Genomic DNA, 18607 nt, shown 5'->3' with positions numbered 1-18607 from the left:
TTGCCTGGGTAACCCTGTGGCCTAGCAGATTGGAAGAGGGTGGGAGTTCCAGATGGGACCACTTGTCACTTTATTCACCCCCCACCCCCTCAGCTCTTCTGTACATATCCATAATTAATTTTAATATCTGTCTTCCCCTCTAGATTGTAAACTTCTTGTGGGCAGGGAACGTTTAGGGGGCTCTCCCAGGCTCTTAGTACTGTGCTCTGCACACAGTAAGTGCTCAATAAATATGATTGATTGAGCAAGGGGTTGGAGAGAGAAGGATGAGGCACTGTGAATAGATTAGCTTGATAGAAACTAAAGGTGGGATGTAGTGGAACAGCTACAATAGGCAAGAGGGGGTTGCTGATTGAGTGTCTTCAAAATTAATGGTCAGGAGTTTTTTGCTTTGTTTTTTATTTTTTATGAAGACAGGAAAGGGAAAGACTTTCAAGCTGTTGGGTGATGTGCAGAAATAGGTTTTAAGAAAAAGATCCAGACACATACTTAGATCTTTTACTTCAGGGAATGTCCAATTAAAACGGGTCGATCCTGTTAATGACCTCTTCTGAAGTGGTTTGACCACGACCGAAACAATATCATGGGCATAATTTTTGAACTTCTCTGTTCTCTTTTTTTGCCAAATTCGTAGGAAGTGAAAAGATAGACTAAACAATGGTATTCAGGGTATTTCCATAGATATATAGGGAGGTTATAGACATTTAATTCTTCTACTGTAAAACGGAACATAAAATCTGCCTAGGAGTAATGGATGAACAAATGAGATAATAGGTATAAAGTGGTCTAACTGCTTGGAAGAAAGATGCTGTATAAATGCAAAATACTATTTATATTGAACAGGTATGTCATTGTCTCCTGTGGCATTCTCTTCCCAGAATTGGTGTACCCTCTTCAACAATTTTAGACTTCCCAGAGATAAGATATGTTATCTCAAGTTTTTTGATGTCTCAATTAAGATATGCTTTAACCTCTTAACATTTTCAATTGGGGATTTGTTGAGAAAGAAATTGCTTTAAACGCATTTGTAAATCTTTTCAAGATAGAGACTTTCTAGCTGCCTGCTTATAGCTGGATTTATGAACAAATGTGCTTGCCTTTATTTCATTATTAAGAGCGGTTTTTTTACTATGCAGTTGTTTTGCATGTTTGCAGCTCTCCAAATTCTTTTATGATCAATACAATGTAAACCTTGTAGTGAGGGAACTGCATGGAAATAGTGCTGGAGTTTGTGTTGTGCCTAAATATAAAGCTTTTTCTTACCAAAGGCTTCCACTGGGAAATTAAAAAGTCTGACATCCCTTGTCTTTTATATGAAAAAGGCAATAAGGAAGTTGTCTAGAGTTGAAAATTATGCAAAAGAATTCCATTGATGCACTGAGAACAGGAGTCATGAAATTTATCAAAAGAATATATTTTGTTAATTTGATAGTCAACATTTTTAATTGACTCTAAAATGGGAAAAAAAAGTTTCTCTGAATGGCACTAGGGTCTTTTTGATAAAATATTAAGGGTAAGACTATGTCAAAACAATTATGGATGGATTTCATGTTGGACTATTTAATTATGCAATCTTTTAATTAATCTAAGCAACTCTCACACTACTTTCAAATGTTTAAAGTGATGGCACTTTATTTTCTAAATACATGTGGAACGTTTAGTATCCTACTATTCCTTTCTTTGCTTCTTTGAGCTATTATCTTTATAAGTTTTTACAATCAATTTATATTTTTTTCCTCTTTACTGAAAGTTCTAATTTTGCTTACATCTTTACACATTTCCATTTATTTTCTCTATAAAAAAGGCAGTTTTCATCATTAGTCTTGCCTTATTTCCAAGATTCAATTAAACTTCTCTTCTCTAAATGAGATCTGCAGGAAAAAAAAAAAAAAAACCCAGAAACAGTTTTCCATGTGCCTATTGGAAAATATTAAGCCAGTTGACTGATAATGATGTTTGGGGTTTAACAGGGGGCTTATCTGTGGATTACAAGCATATACTTCTTGGATATTTTTATACTTTGATAGTGAGAAAATGCTGTTTGAGTAGTCTCTGCCTGATGTATTTGTTTAAAAAAGTCCAGGGAAGTAGCATGATGTTGTGAAAGACCATGGTCTTGGGAGTCAGATGACCAGGGTTCTAATCCTGGCTCCACCACTTGTCTTCTGTGCGACTTGGGGAAGTCACTTCACCTCTCTGTGACTCAGTTCCCTCATCTGTAAAATGGGGATTAAGACTGTAATGATAATGGTATTTGTTAAGCGCTTACTGTGTGCCAGGCACTGTACTAGCACTGGGGTGAGTCTCATGGTCTAATCACTTAACGTCTCTGTGCCTCAGTTACTTCATCTGGAAAATGGAGATTAAGACTATGAGCCCCATGTAGTGCATGGACTTTGTTCAACCTGATTAGCTTGTTTCTAGCCCAACGCTTAAAACAGTGCCTGGCACATAGTAAGCACTTAACAAATACCATGATAAAAGAACAAAGCAATTGGCAGAACCAGGATTAGAACCCAGATCCTCTTACTCACAGGCCCATGCTCTACTCACTAGCCCATGCTGCTTGTGACTGTTTCACAGTCCCCCATCCAGGCTTCCTCAACCACTCCAAAAATCAATTAATCAGTCAATGACATCTAGATGGTAAGCTTGTTGCGGGCAGGTAATGTGTCTGTTCTGCTGTTGCATTGTACTCTCCCAAGCACTTAATACAGTGCACTGTGCAAAGTAAGTATTCAATAAATAAGATTGACTTTTTTTAGAGCTTACTGAGTGCAGAGCACTGTCTTTTGGAGAATACAATATAGCAGAGTCGGGAGACGGAGGGATAATTGAAGCGTCTCCGTCTCAGGTAACAGAGCCGTGCAAGGGGCCAGAGATTCCTCTGCAGGAGGGGCTTTGTGTATGGAGAGGGTACATCCAAGCCGTCACCAAAACCTGCCAGTTTCAGCTCCGCAACATTGCCAAGATCCGCCTTTTCCTCTCCATCCATACCGCTACCCTGCTCATTCAAGCTCTCATCCTATCCCGTCTGGACTACTGCATCAGCCTTCTCTCTGATCTCCCATCCTCTTGTCTCTCTCCACTTCAATCCATACTTCATGCTGCTGCCTGGATTATCTTTGTCCAGAAACGTTCTGGGCATATCACTCCCCTCCTCAAAAATCTCCAGTGGCTACCAATCAATCTGCGCATCAGGCAGAAACTCCTCACCCTGGGCTTCAAGGCTGTCCATCACTTCGCCCCCTCCTACCTCACCTCCCTTCTCTCCTTCTACAGCCTAGCCCGCACCCTCCACTCCTCCGCCGCTAATCTCCTCACCGTACCTCGTTCTCGCCTGTCCCGCCATCGACCCCCGGCCCACATCCTCCCCCGGGCCTGGAATGCCCTCCCTCTGCCCATCCGCCAAGCTAGCTCTCTTCTTCTCTTCAAGGCCCTACTGAGAGCTCACCTCCTCCAGGAGGCCTTCCCAGACTGAGCCCCTTCCTTCCTCTCCCCCTCGTCCCCCTCTCCATCCCCCCCATCTTACCTCCTTCCCTTCCCCACAGCACCTGTATATATGTATATATGTTTGTACATATTTAGTACTCTATTTTACTTGTACATATCTATTCTATTTATTTTATTAGTATGTTTGGTTTTGTTCTCCGTCTCCCCCTTTTAGACTGTGAGCCCACTGTTGGGTAGGGACTGTCTCTATATGTTGCCAATTTGTACTTCCCAAGTGCTTAGTACAGTGCTCTGCACATAGTAAGCGCTCAATAAATACGATTGATGATGATGATGATGAGGACACAGTTTCCTCCAACCAGAGGTGGGTGCATGTACACTCCTCCTCTAGACTGTAAGCTCGTTGTAGACAGGGAATATGTCTGATTATTGTTAGATGGCACTCTCCCTACAGATCAGGATTGAATTTATTCACTCAATCCAAACTCTAATTCTGTGAGACCAACTACTAAACCATATATGGAAATGTCCTTAATTGCTTCCACAATGAAAGACACAACGTCCCGTCTAAAGGACTCTACTCTGGGTCCTGGAAGGGCACTGGGGTTGTGTTCTTTCAGGAACTGAGAGAGCAGCATCATTTTTCTAGTTCTTCAATGTCCTAAACCTTCCCAATGTAAGTTACCTCTAATGGGAGTGAGAGAGAGAGAAGGCGGCTGTCATTTGAAATTGTGGTTCAGGCTGCGTGGTGGCAATTGGACAAATGCCAAGCTTCAGTCACAAAACCCTTTCGCTAAGGCACAAGGGAAATGAATTTTATATCAGAGAGAACTGCTCTAAAGAGGATCTTTCCCACTCCATCTCTAACATGTTAAATGTCAGTGATATGTTACATTATGCTCCAGTCCTAGACACATAGCAGCTCTCCTAACCCAGTAAAATAACAAACAAAAAAACAGGAGGCTTACTAGAGATGTCCCTTGATAGCTTTATGGTAACCACCACTCAAGCCTGTTAGAAGCTTGGACTAAGTTGTAAGAAACACTTTATTTAATGGACTTACTCCATTATAACACACGTTGGAAATATAAGGCCATTAAACTGAATTTTAGTCCTTAATAGCTTCTCATTTGAAGAATCATTTAGTAAAATGATTACATGTGTCAACAACAACAGTTAACGTTTATGAGGATGGAGTCTTATCTTTTAGATGTCATGCATCGTAATAAAAAAAACAACTCAGTATATTTAGAAGTTCACAAGCAGTCAAATATACTTGAGTCCTGACTGAAACATCTCTCCCCACAGAAATCCTCGTATTTGCTATGACTTACATAGAAAATCCCAAACAAATTATTAGTACTGCAGGAGTGACACTGGAAGCAACATAAAAATGACTCAAAAACTTTTGAATTGTTGAAATACTTAAAAAAACTTTTTTTAAATGTTGATGAAATAGGACCAAGTACATTTGGAACCTGTTCTACATGATGATGAGCTCTGCATCCTCAAAGTCTGGAATGGAATATACCTTTCATTTTCCTTTAATTCATGTTGAAATTCATCTCAAGTCACATGTGAAATTCCAAGGCCCCTGTACTTTTTTTTTTAATAGTATTTGTTAAACGCTTACTATGTGCTGAGTATTGTTCTAAGCATTGGGATAGATACAAGGTAATTAGGTTGTCCCATGTGGGACTCACAGTCTTCATCCCCATTTTACATTTGAGGTAGCTGAGGCACAGAGATGTAAGGTAAGTTGACCAAGGCCACACAACACACAAGTGGCAGAGCCAGCATTCGAACATTAAATACCTTTGTAAGTACAACAGAAACACAAAATATGCTTTCTGTCCACAATGAGCTTACACTCTGTGGTGGAGGTAGATATATAAAAATGGGTTCGTCAGAATAAGTAGTTAACTATAATTGATTGCTTACACATTCAGAAGTACTGAGGAATGGTACAGGTAAATATGTAAGAGCTAAAGGTGGCTAATGGGTTATTTCTTAGAGGGGTGCATCCATTTTTCAAGGAACAAACCTCTTTCATTTCAACTTCCCAGATATTTGCTATCTTAATGAGTGGATTGCCTAAATTTGATTAATCACTCAATCGTGTTTCCTGAGTGCTCACTACTTAGAGAAGCAGCATAGCCTATTGGATAGAGCATGGGCCTCGGACCTGGGTTCTAATCCTGGCTCTGCCATTTGTCTCCTCTGTGACCTTGGGTAAGTCACTTCACTTCCCTGTGCCTCAGTTACCTCATCTGTAAAATGGGAATTAAAACTCTAAGTCCCATGTGGGACAGGTATGGTGTCCAACCAACCCAATTACCTTCTATCTACCCCAGCGATAGTGCAGTGTCTGCCACATAGTAAGCGCTTAACAAATACCACAATTTTTTTATGGCATTTATTAAGTGCTTACTATGTGTAAAGCACTGTTCTAAGCACTGGGGAGGTTACAAGGTGATCAGATTGTCCCACGGGGGGCTCACAGTCTTCATCCTATTTTACAGATGAGGGAACTGAGGCCCAGAGAAGTGAAGCGACTTGCCCAAAGTCACACAGCTGACAATTGGCAGAGCCAGGATTTGAACCCATGACCTGTGTGCAGAGAACTGTACTAAGCGCTTGAGAGAGTACAATATAACAGAGTTGGTAAGAGTCATCCCAAAAGAGCATCAAGGTAGAGGCAAACACACACACACACATATCAACCACACACATCATCTCACAAATTCACAGCTAATAAGAAATTACCACATTTTTTTGTCTAAAGGATCCCGTGCCAAATGACAGAGCTTCATACAAAATGCCGGTCCTTATCTTTAACTGACAATCAGACAGGTCATGTTTTCCCACAGGTCATATGTGACCTCCTGAATCCATTCATTGACTCTTTCAAAAGTATATATTGAACACATATTGTCTGTGGCCCTCAAAGGACAATCAGTTACCAAGTCAGCAGTTACCAAGCAAGCAGGAGGAATGCAAGGGAATGAGACCAAAATTTGGTGGTTCTTTACCTGGACCGTAACACTTATGTCCCCTCCATTGGTGTGGAGGTGCCGTCTTCTCCGCTGCCACTGTGGTCAGCCTTGTGGGTTTGCCTGGGAGAGGACAGTTGCCTGTAGATAACCTCACACAGGGACTCCTGGCATTGACACCCTAGAAGCACTTCACTCCTTGTGCCTGTTACCTCATCTGTAAAATTGCAATTAAGATTGTGAGCTCCGCATGGGACAGGGACTGTGTCCAATTTGACTAGCTTGTATCCAACCCAGGGCTTAGTGGAGTGCCTGGCACATAGTAAGCACTTAACAAATACCATTAAAAATACTGAAAGTAGCCTCTTAAATCTGGAGAAAAGAGTTGGCTTGATGGCAGACAGTGGCTTTGACTACTTGTCTCTTACCATCTATCTTTTTCTCATCCTTCTGGTTGGTTATTGCCCCAAGAGAAGGGCCATCTGAATTAGTGCTGTGTGTTTCTCTTTTCATTTCCTTCCTCCTCTCCCTCTTAGTAGTAATTCTATAATTGTGTTTACTTTGTGCAGAGCACACTGTACTAAGCACTGGGAGAGAATTCAGAAGAGGGAATTCAACATGGTCTCCTGCCCCTCTTTTTTTTTTTTTTAATGGTATTTAAGTGACTGCTATGTGCCAGGCCTTGTACTACACACTTCTTCTATTCAGTAACAGTATATTGGATTACTCAAAATTGCTATATATGCCAGTGTATAACCACAGCCCGACCATAGGCATGACCCTGGGGTGTGAAATTCATAGCAGAATATGCCTTTGCTGATGCTTACATGCTGATAGGGTAAAAGCTCTTTGTAACAAAATAAAGGGACCCAATTCAGTGGGATTTCAAATTATGGGACTTTTTATGGAGGTCTTTTAAAAGAGTTTTGAACTGTACAGTGAACTTTACAGTAATCCGTAAAAGACTCAATAATAGGAAGTTTCCTTCTAAAGAGGGTTCTTTTACAAAGTGGTTTTACTGTAACATAATGAGCAGTGAAATTGATATGCATGGTTTCTTTTTGCACTCTGCATTGTCAGAGATACTAAATTCTACTTGCGCACATCATGTCTTCCCTCCTTGTGCTGAGATCATTCTTAGAAGCAAACAGCTCTCAGTTTTGGGGAGGGAATTTATGGCCTTTTTTAGGTGCTTACAATGTGCCAAGCATCGTACTAAGTGCTGTGAGCCTGTTGTTGGGTAGGGATTGTCTCTCTTGCTGAACTGTACTTTCCAAGCACTTACTGTGTGCAGAGCACTGTACTAAGTGTACTAAGTGCTCAGTAAGTACGATCGTTTGAATGAATGAATACACATTAATCAGGTCTGATGGTCCCTGTCCCACATAGGACTTAATCCCCATTTTGCAGATGAGGAACCTGAGGAGCAGAGAAATGACTTGCCTAAGGTCACGCAGCAAGCCATTGACAGATCTGGGATTAGAACCCAGATCTTCTGACTCTCAGGTAGGTGGACTTTCCACTAGGCCATGCTGCTGCTCAGACCTTACGGGATTTTAAATGATAATAATTTGAATAGTGTTCAGTTGATCCAAAGAACCACAATCAATTATAAGTCACAGTAAAACCATTTCTAGACTGTGAGCCCACTGTTGGGTAAGGACCATCTCTATATGTTGCCAACTTGTACTTCCCAAGCGCTTAGTACAGTGCTCTGCACACAGTAAGCGCTCAATAAATACGATTGAATGAATGAATTACTGAAAAATCTATGATAATTTCCTCCATCTCTTACCACTCTTCTAGGAACTGTCAGTTTGGTCTTCATAGTTTCTTGATATTGGAGAATTGAGTGATATAAAGAGGTGACATTTCCTGCAGGAATTCAAATGATGCCTTATATCTGGCTCAGAATCCACAACCCTAAAGTGTCAGGTGAATACAATAGGTTTCTGGGCTCTGACCTGCTGTACTTTGAACTCTCCCTGCTCAAACTGCCCTTAATAGCGCCCTGAGGAGTTGAAATTGTAAATAAACCCAATGTTGATTAGTGAGATTCAGTTGAAGGGAAGATGGATTGACTATCATCTGATCTAAATCCTATTCCAGCTGTCAGAGTAAAGTAAGATTTAAATTAAAAGAAAATAACAAACTGGGTTTTTTTTTTTTAAAAAAAAAGAAAAATGAAGCCAGCAGCACCCAAAATAACGAATATAATTCATACTTATGATTGCATGGCTCCCTGTTTCCAAGTTCATCCCTAATTTATGACAGGGGTAACAGTCTGCAGAAATGTTTTTGCATGGTGATGTAAACATTAATATTCCAGAATCAATCAATGCTATTTATTGACTGTTTACTATGTATAGAGCATGAGAGAGTACAGTACAGCAGAGTTGGTAGACTCTCCCTACCTGCAATGTGTGTAGAGTCTGTAGGGGGAGACAGACATTAATATAAATGAATAATCATATAAAATTGATATTTTATAAAACATCCCCTGAAAGACTTGCCCTAAATGTTTGCTGTGAATCCTTGAACATCATTTGCTTTTCCATACTCTTCTTGTCCTGGAACTCTCATCATTTTCATAGTTCAATTCTTTCACCTGAGGAGCCACTCAGAGGCTTACAACTAGACCTCTACCAAATATTACATTTTTACCCTGCATTCCAGTTGTCAGCAATGATTGAAGATATGGGTGAGGTTCAGAGAGAGTTCAGTTTTTCCAGATATGCCTTCTTTTCCTGTTAAAACTGAATTGTGGGATCTGTCCTCCGATGACATGGGGACCCTTCAATTTTCTGTTTTTCAGAACAAGGCAACGTATTTGCAACCCTCATGCCATCCTGCCAACTGGCAAGAAGTGCCAGATCCATTATCTTCAAAACCCTTTTCAATCCAAGAGTTGATCCCTATCCAGAAACCAAGGGCATGTACAGATGCAAGAAGTTCTAAAATGGACCAATCTCCTCACAGTTTTGAGGGAAACAGAATCCATCACAACACATACCTCAATTCCCCAGGTGGCATCGCAGAACATAAAATACCCAAGGGTCTCACTGAGGCATATAATACTTCTTAGTTTCTGCATCTTATAGTAGCAGTTGTCCTCCCGAAGGGGAATATTCAATAAATCAGTAAATCACTGGGCTGGACCAGTGAGTTTCTAGAATATCAGCAGCCATCTCACAACTGTTCTTACTCCCAAATATCCATCGGTGGCCTTTCTCCAACAGATGGTATTTGATCTGAGACTTCTAGTCAGTTCTTTCAGGATCATGAATCAATTAATCAATCATCTTTACAGAGTACTTTGTGCAGAGCACTGTACTAAGCTCTTGGGAGAGAACAGTACAACAGAATTAGTGGACATATTCTGTGCCCTTAATGAGCTTGCAGTCTAGATGGGGAGACAGACATTAATATGAATAAATGATTAATTTATAAGATATGACTTATTCACATCATTTTATAATACATCTTATGTCATATGATATACAAGATATTGCACCAGATATAACATATGATCTAATGTATTTTGTGATCTTTAATCATCCCAGTCCTTTTGTTACCCAAAGCCAAACCGGCCTGCTTTGATTCATTCATTCAATCGTATTTATTGAGCGCTTACTCTGTGCAAAGCACTAAGCACTTGAGAGAGTACAATAGAACAATAAACAGACACATTATCTGTCCACAATGAGCTTATAGTCTAGAGGGGCTGGCATTAATATAAATTAGAGATATGTACATAGGTGCTGTGGGGCTGAGAGGGGGAATGAATAAAGGGAACAAGTCAGACTGCAGAAGGGAGTGGGAGAAGAGGAAAGGAGGGCTTAGTCAGGGAAGGCCTTATGGAGGAGATGTACCTTCAATAAGGCTCTGAAGATGGGGAGAGTCATTGTCTGTAGGATATGAGGAGGGAGGGCGTTCCAGGCCAGAGGCAGAGTGAAGTATGGACTGCAGTGGGCAGAGACAGGTGGCAGTAAACTCAGGAGGAGGCTGATAGTGATCAAGGTGGAATAGGATTAACGGTAGCATTTTGGATGGGGAGGAAAGGGCCAATTTTAACGATTTTGTGAAGGTTGAACCGACAGGACTTATTGATAGATTGAATATGTGGGCTAAGTAAAAAAGGAGGACTAAAGGATAATACCAAGGTTACATAATAAGTTCAAACTCAGCTTCTGTCCTTTGTGGAGCTTATGGGTTAAGTAGAAGGGATAGTAAGTCTTGAATCTCCATTTTACAAATGAGCAGTAAGTTAAATGTAATATTAAGCTACATTCACACAAACCATGCTAAGTGCAGCTATATGAAATTTCACCAGAGGATCATGGACATCCGGTATAATCCATGAGACGTGCCACAATTCAGCATTTGAGTTGAGATAAAACAACTCTACATTTTACACCCTGGCTATAATTACCTGGCATAATCTCTTAAATATAAAATTAGAGCTTTTAGGACTATACCTATACTAGTCATAACAAAGAAGATGGAAAACACTTTTGAGGGGACACCAGTAGGTTTCTTTTCATTTTAAACTGAGGGGGGAAAAAAGCATAGAAAAATCACGTCATCACACCTTTAACCTCTCTTTGTCATTCCCTTTCCTGAATTCTCCATCACCTGGGAATGATTGAGCACAACTTGCAGGAGTCACAGATGATGATTTGTTAGCAATTTGTTGAGCCGCACAACTTTATTAAAAGAGCAGCAAAATCAATTCTTTTTGATTATACAAATTAGCATTCTACTTCTTTTGGCTGCAAAATGCCAGATGTTAGAAAGAACATCCCCCTCCCTGACCCAGTTAGGCTGTCAAAAGCCAGCTGGCTTTTTCCTTCCATTTTATAAAGATATTGACAACAACTCTCAGATACCTAGGAGTCTTTCACAAAGATTTTCTTATTGTTTTCATTTTGACTTAATAAAGACATAAAGCATATAAAATAGTAGTCACATGGAATTGATTACAGGTAAATATCAATAAAATTTCCCACAGCTCTTATGTACATAACTTTAATTTGCTTTCAGTTTGAAGGCTAGAATATTCATTCATTCAATTGTATTTATTGAGCACTTACTGTGTGCAGAGCACTGTACTAAATGCTTGGGAAGTACAAGTACAAGTAGAATATGGCTAGTTATGGCTGGGGAAGTATTGTAGCTTAGTGGGAGGAGCCTGGGAAGGACCTAGGTTCGAATCCCAGCTCCACCGCCTGCCTGCTGTGTGACTTTGGGCAAGTCTCTTTACTTCTCTGTGCCTCACCTGTAAAAAGGGGATTCAATGGATTCAATACTTTTTCTCCCTCTCACTTAGACTGTAAGTCCCACATAGGGTAGGGATTGGTTTGTAGCCTGATAAAATTGGATCTACCCCAGAAATTCAAGCAATGCTCAATCCATAGTAAGTGCCTAACAAATACCATCATTTTTTTTCATATCTCCCATGACCTAGTGGGGATTGAAGAGTGGCAAGACATTGGCTGCTGTTGGCTGGAAGGAGAAGCATTTAATCAAGAGCCTCATAGGGGACATGGATCCCTTGCATCCCTTCTTGATTGCCCAAATGAAGCTTCTTCCTTTGCTAATGTGATCACATTCCCTGCTTGTGAATGTGTTTCCTTGGTGATGGTTGAAGTCTCTAGGGATTCCTAGCAAAGGCCTTGGTAGAAATTTTTGGAAGACATTGGAGAGGAAGGGTCAGAGCTGTTTATTCTGTGGATGTTTAATGGGAAGAAAGCCCCACCAAGATCCCCGCATTTTAATTTCATTGTATTATTTTAATTAGTATTAGTTTTCCCTTCACCTTCTGAAAAATAGGCTTTATTTTTCAGATCACCATCTTTCAGAAGGTTTCTAACACATGTTATAGCTGGGGAAAGTCATTGTTGCCTAAATGTCCTCTATTTACTGGAATTCTACCCAATTTAACATCCAATCAGTCAGATGGGATGGCAAGATTAATCAGTAATTGATCAATCAATCAGTGGTATTTATTGACCCCATACTGTGTGCAGGGCACTGTATTAAGCACTCAGAAGAGTATGTCAGAGAAAGTAGACAGTACTTTTCATTCATTCAATTGTATTTATTGAGCACTTACTGTGTGCAGAGCACTGTACTAAGCGCTTGGGAAAGACAAGTCGACAACATATAGAGACGGTCCCTACCCAAAACTGGCTCAGTCTAGAAGTCTATATGTATATATACATATACATGTATATGTATATATGTTTGTACATATTTATTACTCTGTTTATTTTACTTGTACATATCTATTCTATTTTATTTTGTTAATATGTTTGGTTTTGTTCTCTGTCTCCCCCTTCTAGACTGTGAGCCCACTGTTGGGTAGGGACTGTCTCTATATGTTGCCAACTTGTACTTCCCAAAGGCTTAGTACAGTGCTCTGCACACAGTAAGTGCTCAATAAATATGATTGATTAGAAGGGGGAGACAGACAACAAAACATGTAGACAGGTGTCAAAATTGTCAGAACAAATAGAATTATAGCTATGTGCACATCATTAACAAAGTATAGTAAATATGTACAAGTAAAATGAATAGAGTAATAAATCTGTACAAATATATACAAGTGCTGTGGGGAGGGGAAGGGACTTTACTTGCCTTCAAGGAGCTTACAGCCTAGAGGGGGAGGCAGATATTAGAATAAATCACTGGTAGGGAGTAGCAACTGAGTGTAAGGATAGGTGTAAAGGTTCTGTTGGGTTGGAGGTGAGGTGAGTACTTAAATGCATATAGAACAGTACTAAGTGTTTAGCTGATGCAGAATAGACTCTAGACTGTAAACTCATTTTGGGGGAGGGAACATGTCCATCAACTCTGTTCTAGTGTATCCTCCCAAGTGCTCGGTGCAGTGCTCTGCACACAGCACTCAATAAATAAAACTGAATAATTAATGTTTCTGTCCTCGTTCAGGCTGAAAGCTCATTATGCACAGAGGACAGGTGTATCAACTCTGTTCTAGTGTACTCTCCCAAGAACTTAGTGCAGTGTTCTGCACACAGTAGGTACTTAACAGGTGAAGTTGATTGAGGGTGGGGAAATTGAGCCCCCTTTTTCCTCTCCTCCTCCCCATCCCCCCCGTCCTACCTCCTTCCCCTCCCCACAGCACCTGTATATATGTCTGAACAGATTTATTACTCTATTTTACTTGTACATATTTGCTATTCTATTTATTTTGTTAATGATGTGCATTTAGCTTTAATTCTATTTGTTCTGACGACTTGACACCTCTCCACATGTTTTGTTGTCTGTCTTCCCCTTTTAGACTGTGAGCCCATTGTTGGGTAGGGACCGTCTCTGTACATTGCCAACTTGTATTTCCTAAGCGCTTAGTACAGTGCTCTGCACACAGTAAGCGCTCAATAAATATGATTGAATGAATGAATGATTAGTGAGGGAAAGCTTCCTGGAAGTGATGAGATCTTAAACTAAGGCTTTAAAGATAGGAAGGGTGGGTGGTGGTCTGTTGGATGTTAAGCCAGAGGGAGTTCCAGCCAGAAGGGAAGTTGGAAGGAAGGAGTAGTCAATGAGGGAGAGGTCAGAGGGTGAGTGGGGACAAAGGAGGTTATTTTTAGGGTAGGAGGTACATGATCACTTTTGAAGGTGGAGGGGAAGGACTGTTGGAGAGTGAGTGGTTGAAGATTGGCCGTCAGATGGGGCATAAAGAAAAGTGAGGGCCAGAGATGCAGGTAGCAGGAGTATATTTCTATAGAGATGTCTGGGAAGAATGAAAGAGTGGGTGTGAGGTGGGAGGGAATGAGGCTGAGGACGCTTCGGGTGAATTTTTGGAGAGGGGTCTCTTTGGAAGGTTTCAGTTTTGTTGGTTGAAAGAGGTCGCAGTGTAGTCAGAGGCAAGAGATGGGAAAGCCAGTGGCTCTGGCGGTTTAAGGAAGGAGTTGAAAATCAGAAATAGGAGATGTGGGCGATGGATCTGGGAACTGATAATTAATCAGTAATTAGCACTTCCTGAAAGGAGTGCCTTATTAGAAAGGGGCAGAGTTTGGCAAAGCTGAGTTTGAGGTTGTGTTCCAGGAAGAGGGAATGTGGTTAGCAATGAAATGTAGAAGGGAGAGTTAGGAAAACTGGTTTTCTTGGAAGGAGCTGGAATTTAGCAGGAGAATAGATAGCCAAGAGGAGGGGGCAATGTTATCAAAGGTGGTAGCTCTAAAAAGAATGGATGAATGCAGGATGTCAATCAATTGCATTTATTGAGCACTTACCATGTTCAAAGCACTGCACCAAGTACATGGAAAGCACAGTGCAACAGAGTTAGCAGACTTGTTTCCTGACCACAGTGAGCTGCGGATAATTACTGTCTGGTGATCTGAACTGGGGCACAGGAAGTGGGAAGGCTAGAACACTCTGTAAAATTTAAAGTGAGGCCCAGTTTCAGAGACCGTCCTGTAACAGCAGACTGCTGGAAGACAACAGACGGACTGACAACCTGGTGGGCATCAATCGCACACTTTTCTTGAGCTGTAGTAGAAAGTCGAAAATGTATTTTGGAGCCAGTCTGACTTCATGAACAGACTGGATTCCCCAAAGAATGAAAGAATAACTGTTTCAGAGGCAGCTTTACTAAGTTCCTCTTGTCTTTCTCAAATGCAGTGAGGCTCAGTTTTGGTACTGCTGATGATGAGGGGGTGGGCCAGGGCTGAGGGTAATGGGAGAGTGAATCAGCATCCTTCTTTGGGTTCTTCACACAGATTTGCCGGGAACCAGGAGAAAATAATATGTTTTGTTTTTCTTCCCACTTGTTTGCAATTTTGCTCTTCTTCCACCAACCTAGTCTCTGTACCTGAATCTCAACTATCCTGTGGCCGACCCCTTGACCACATCCTCCCTCAGGCCTGGAATGATGATGATAGTAATAATTATGGTATTTGTTAATAATAATGATAACAAATAATAATATTTGTTAATAATAATGATTTGTTAATAATAATTTTTATTAAGTGCTTACTATATGCCAAGCACTATTCTAAGAGCTGGGGGAGATACAAAGTTATCAAGTTGTCCCAAGTGGGGCACAGTCTTAATCCTCATTTTACAGATGAGGTAACTGAGGCACGGAGAAGTTAAGTAACTTGCCCAAAGTTACACAGCTGAGAAGTGGTGGAGTCGGGATTAGAACCCACGACCTCTGATTTCCAAGCCCATGCTCTTTCAACAAAGCCACGCTGCTTTTCCAAAGTGCTGGGTTGAACGCAGTCCCCGTCCCACGTGGAGCTCCCAGTCTCAATCCCCGTTTTACACATGAGGTTACAGAGGCACAGAGAAGTGAAGTAACTTGCCCAAGGTCACACAGCAGACAAGTGGCAGAGTTAGGATTAGAATCCATGACCTTCTGAGTCCCAGGTCCATGCTTTATCCACTATGCCGTGATATTTCTCCCTCCACCTTCATATCTGAGAGTCCACCACTCCCCCGGCCTTCAAAATCTTCGTAAAATCACATCTCCTCTAAGAAGCCCTCCCTGACACTGCCCTTATTTCACCTGCCCACCCTCCCCTGTCGACTATACACTTGACTGTGTACCCCTTAAACGTTTTAATACTCACCCTGAACCCACAGGATAGCCTTAGTCCTCTGTTGACAGTAACCTCCATGTGGACAGGAATTATGTCTACCAACTCTACTGCATTGAACTTTCCCAAGTACAGTCATCTGCATACAGTAAGCTCCAGTAAGTACCATTGATTGATTTGATTTTTAGGGTTTTTTTCTTCTCACTTCCTACCATCACCCCCTCTTCCTGGTCCCAGAAAGGAAAAAAATGCCACAGATTTTTCATGGGGAAGAGAGAGAACATGTAGGAGAAAAAAATATTGTTTTTTTGCTTCCCCTCCCACTTTTTTACAGTGTGTTTTTGGACTTCAGAAGTATTTAAATTCCTCTAGAAGTGCCAAAGGAGTGAACACCTCTCTACTTTCCACACCAATCTCCAGCCATCTCATCTAAACTGCCTTGGATTCAGTCCCAGAAATTGCATCACTGGCAAAGAAGACTCATCAGGCCGATTTTCCCACCAATCAGATCCTGCCTTGAGTGAATCACTCAGAGGAGGGCAGGGAGGGACATATAGTAAAGTAATGTTTAAATTGGAAGAACCCATACAGGAAAGTTTTCCCGGAAGCCTATCATTAGCCATGGGAATCATAGATTAGCAAACATACCGTTGTTGCAAAGACATTCAAAAACAGCAACAAGTGCTGTTCAGTGGAGAACACATCATCCTAGCTAAGCTCCGTTTTAAGGAGCACGTAACATTGTGGGTCTTCAATCACATCAGTATTCGTGGACCGGTCTCACCTTCAATGGGGACATCTTCCAATGTGAAGGACACTTTGGCTTCTAAAGCTAAATGTGTTATAATTGCATATCTACTAGAAGTATTTACATTTTTTGTGATGCTTTGGCAAAGTCCCCTTCAAAAAATGGCATTTTACTTTCTGATTGATTTCAAATTTAAAGCATGTTTTCATGTGGATGCCATTCTCAAACTCAGTCAAAAATAAGTGCCTATTGCCTTCCTGAATCCCTTTTTTGAGTGACACTGCAGAAATTATTTTCATTTTTCCCTCAAAGCAGTGGGAAAGATTCATTTTGAAAAAGCTGAATATACTGTTTTTTTTTTTTTCAGTCCCACTGTGGATGAAGGCAAAGAGCATGTGGAGATGGAAGGTTTTTATTTTTATTTTTTTAAAGGTATTTGGTAAGTACTTAGTATGTGCCAGGCACTGTACTAAGCACTGGTTAGATACAAGATAATCAGCTTGGACACAGTCCCTGTCCCACATGGAACTCACAGTCTTAATCCTCATTTTACAGATGAGGTAACTGAGGAACAGAGCAGTCAAGCGACTCGACTAAAGTCACACAGCAGACAAGCAGTGGAGCCGGCATTAGAATCCATGACCTTCTGACTTCTAGGACTTGTTTTTTCAAATAGGTCACGTTGCTTGCTGAGGAGGTTGAGAAGGGTAGAGCAGAATTTGTTTTTCTTTTCACCAGCCTCCTTTCCTGCAGTCTTAGGGGTTCTGGAAGTCAGGAAACTCATCTGAACTGTTGTACTAAGCCTATAATCAGTGGAAATGAATTCAGCCTTAAAAACAAATTCTAGAGTGAACATATCTTTGGTTAGGTGGAGGCTCTTATTAGTGGTGAAATGAAAAATTATCATGTCAGTCATGCACTCACAGCCTATCCCATCCTAAATTAAGTACGTAGGGATACAAGAACTGAGCCTTAAAATTGCACAATAATAATGATGGTATTTAAGTGCTTACTATGTGCAAAGCACTGTTCTAAGTGCTGGGCGGGGGGGGGGGGGGGGGGGGGGGGGACAAGGTGATCAGGTTGTCCCGCATGGGGCTTTACAGATTTTACAGATGAGGTAACTGAAGCACAGAGAAGTTAAGTGACATGCCCAAAGTCACACAGCTGACTAGTGACAGAGCTGGGATTAGAACCGAGGTCTTTCTAACTTTCAGGCCTGTGCTGGATCCACTAGGCCTTACAAGGCTAGCAGTCCCAGCTCTGCCACTTACCTGCTGTGTGACCTTGGGTGAGTCATTTAACTTCTCTGTGCCTCAGCTCACTCATCTGCAAAATAGGGATTCAATACCTGTTCACTCTCCTACTATGAACCCTATGTGGGACCTAATTATCCTGTATCTACCCCAGCACTTATTGTTTATGTTTGTTTTAGGGTATTTGTGAAGCACTTACTGTGTGCCAGGCACTGTTCTAAGCACAGTGGTTGGCACATTGTTAAGTGCTTAGCAAACACCGCAGTTGTTATTATTAGGAGACCTGAGTTCTAATCCTGACTCTGCCACTTGCTTTCTTCATGACCTAGGGCAAGTCGCTTAACTTCTCTGTGGCTCAGTTTCCCCACTTGTACAGTGGGGGTTAAATAGGGTTAGATACCTGCTATCATATGAGCCCCAAGTAAGGCAGGGACTCTAATTTTATCATTTTGTATCTAGCCTAGCACTTAGCACAGTGCTTGGCAAATAATGAACACTTAACAAATGAGAAGCAGCATGGCCCAGTGGAGAGAGCATGGGCTTGGGAATCAGAGGACCAGGGTTCTAATCTTGCCTCCACCACTTGTCTGC

The sequence above is a fragment of the Tachyglossus aculeatus genome, chromosome 14 (genome assembly GCF_015852505.1).
Source record: "Tachyglossus aculeatus isolate mTacAcu1 chromosome 14, mTacAcu1.pri, whole genome shotgun sequence".
NCBI classification, from domain to species: Eukaryota; Metazoa; Chordata; class Mammalia; order Monotremata; family Tachyglossidae; genus Tachyglossus; species Tachyglossus aculeatus.
The sequence above is the reverse complement of the archived record's forward strand: the minus strand, read 5'-3'. Positions refer to the sequence as shown.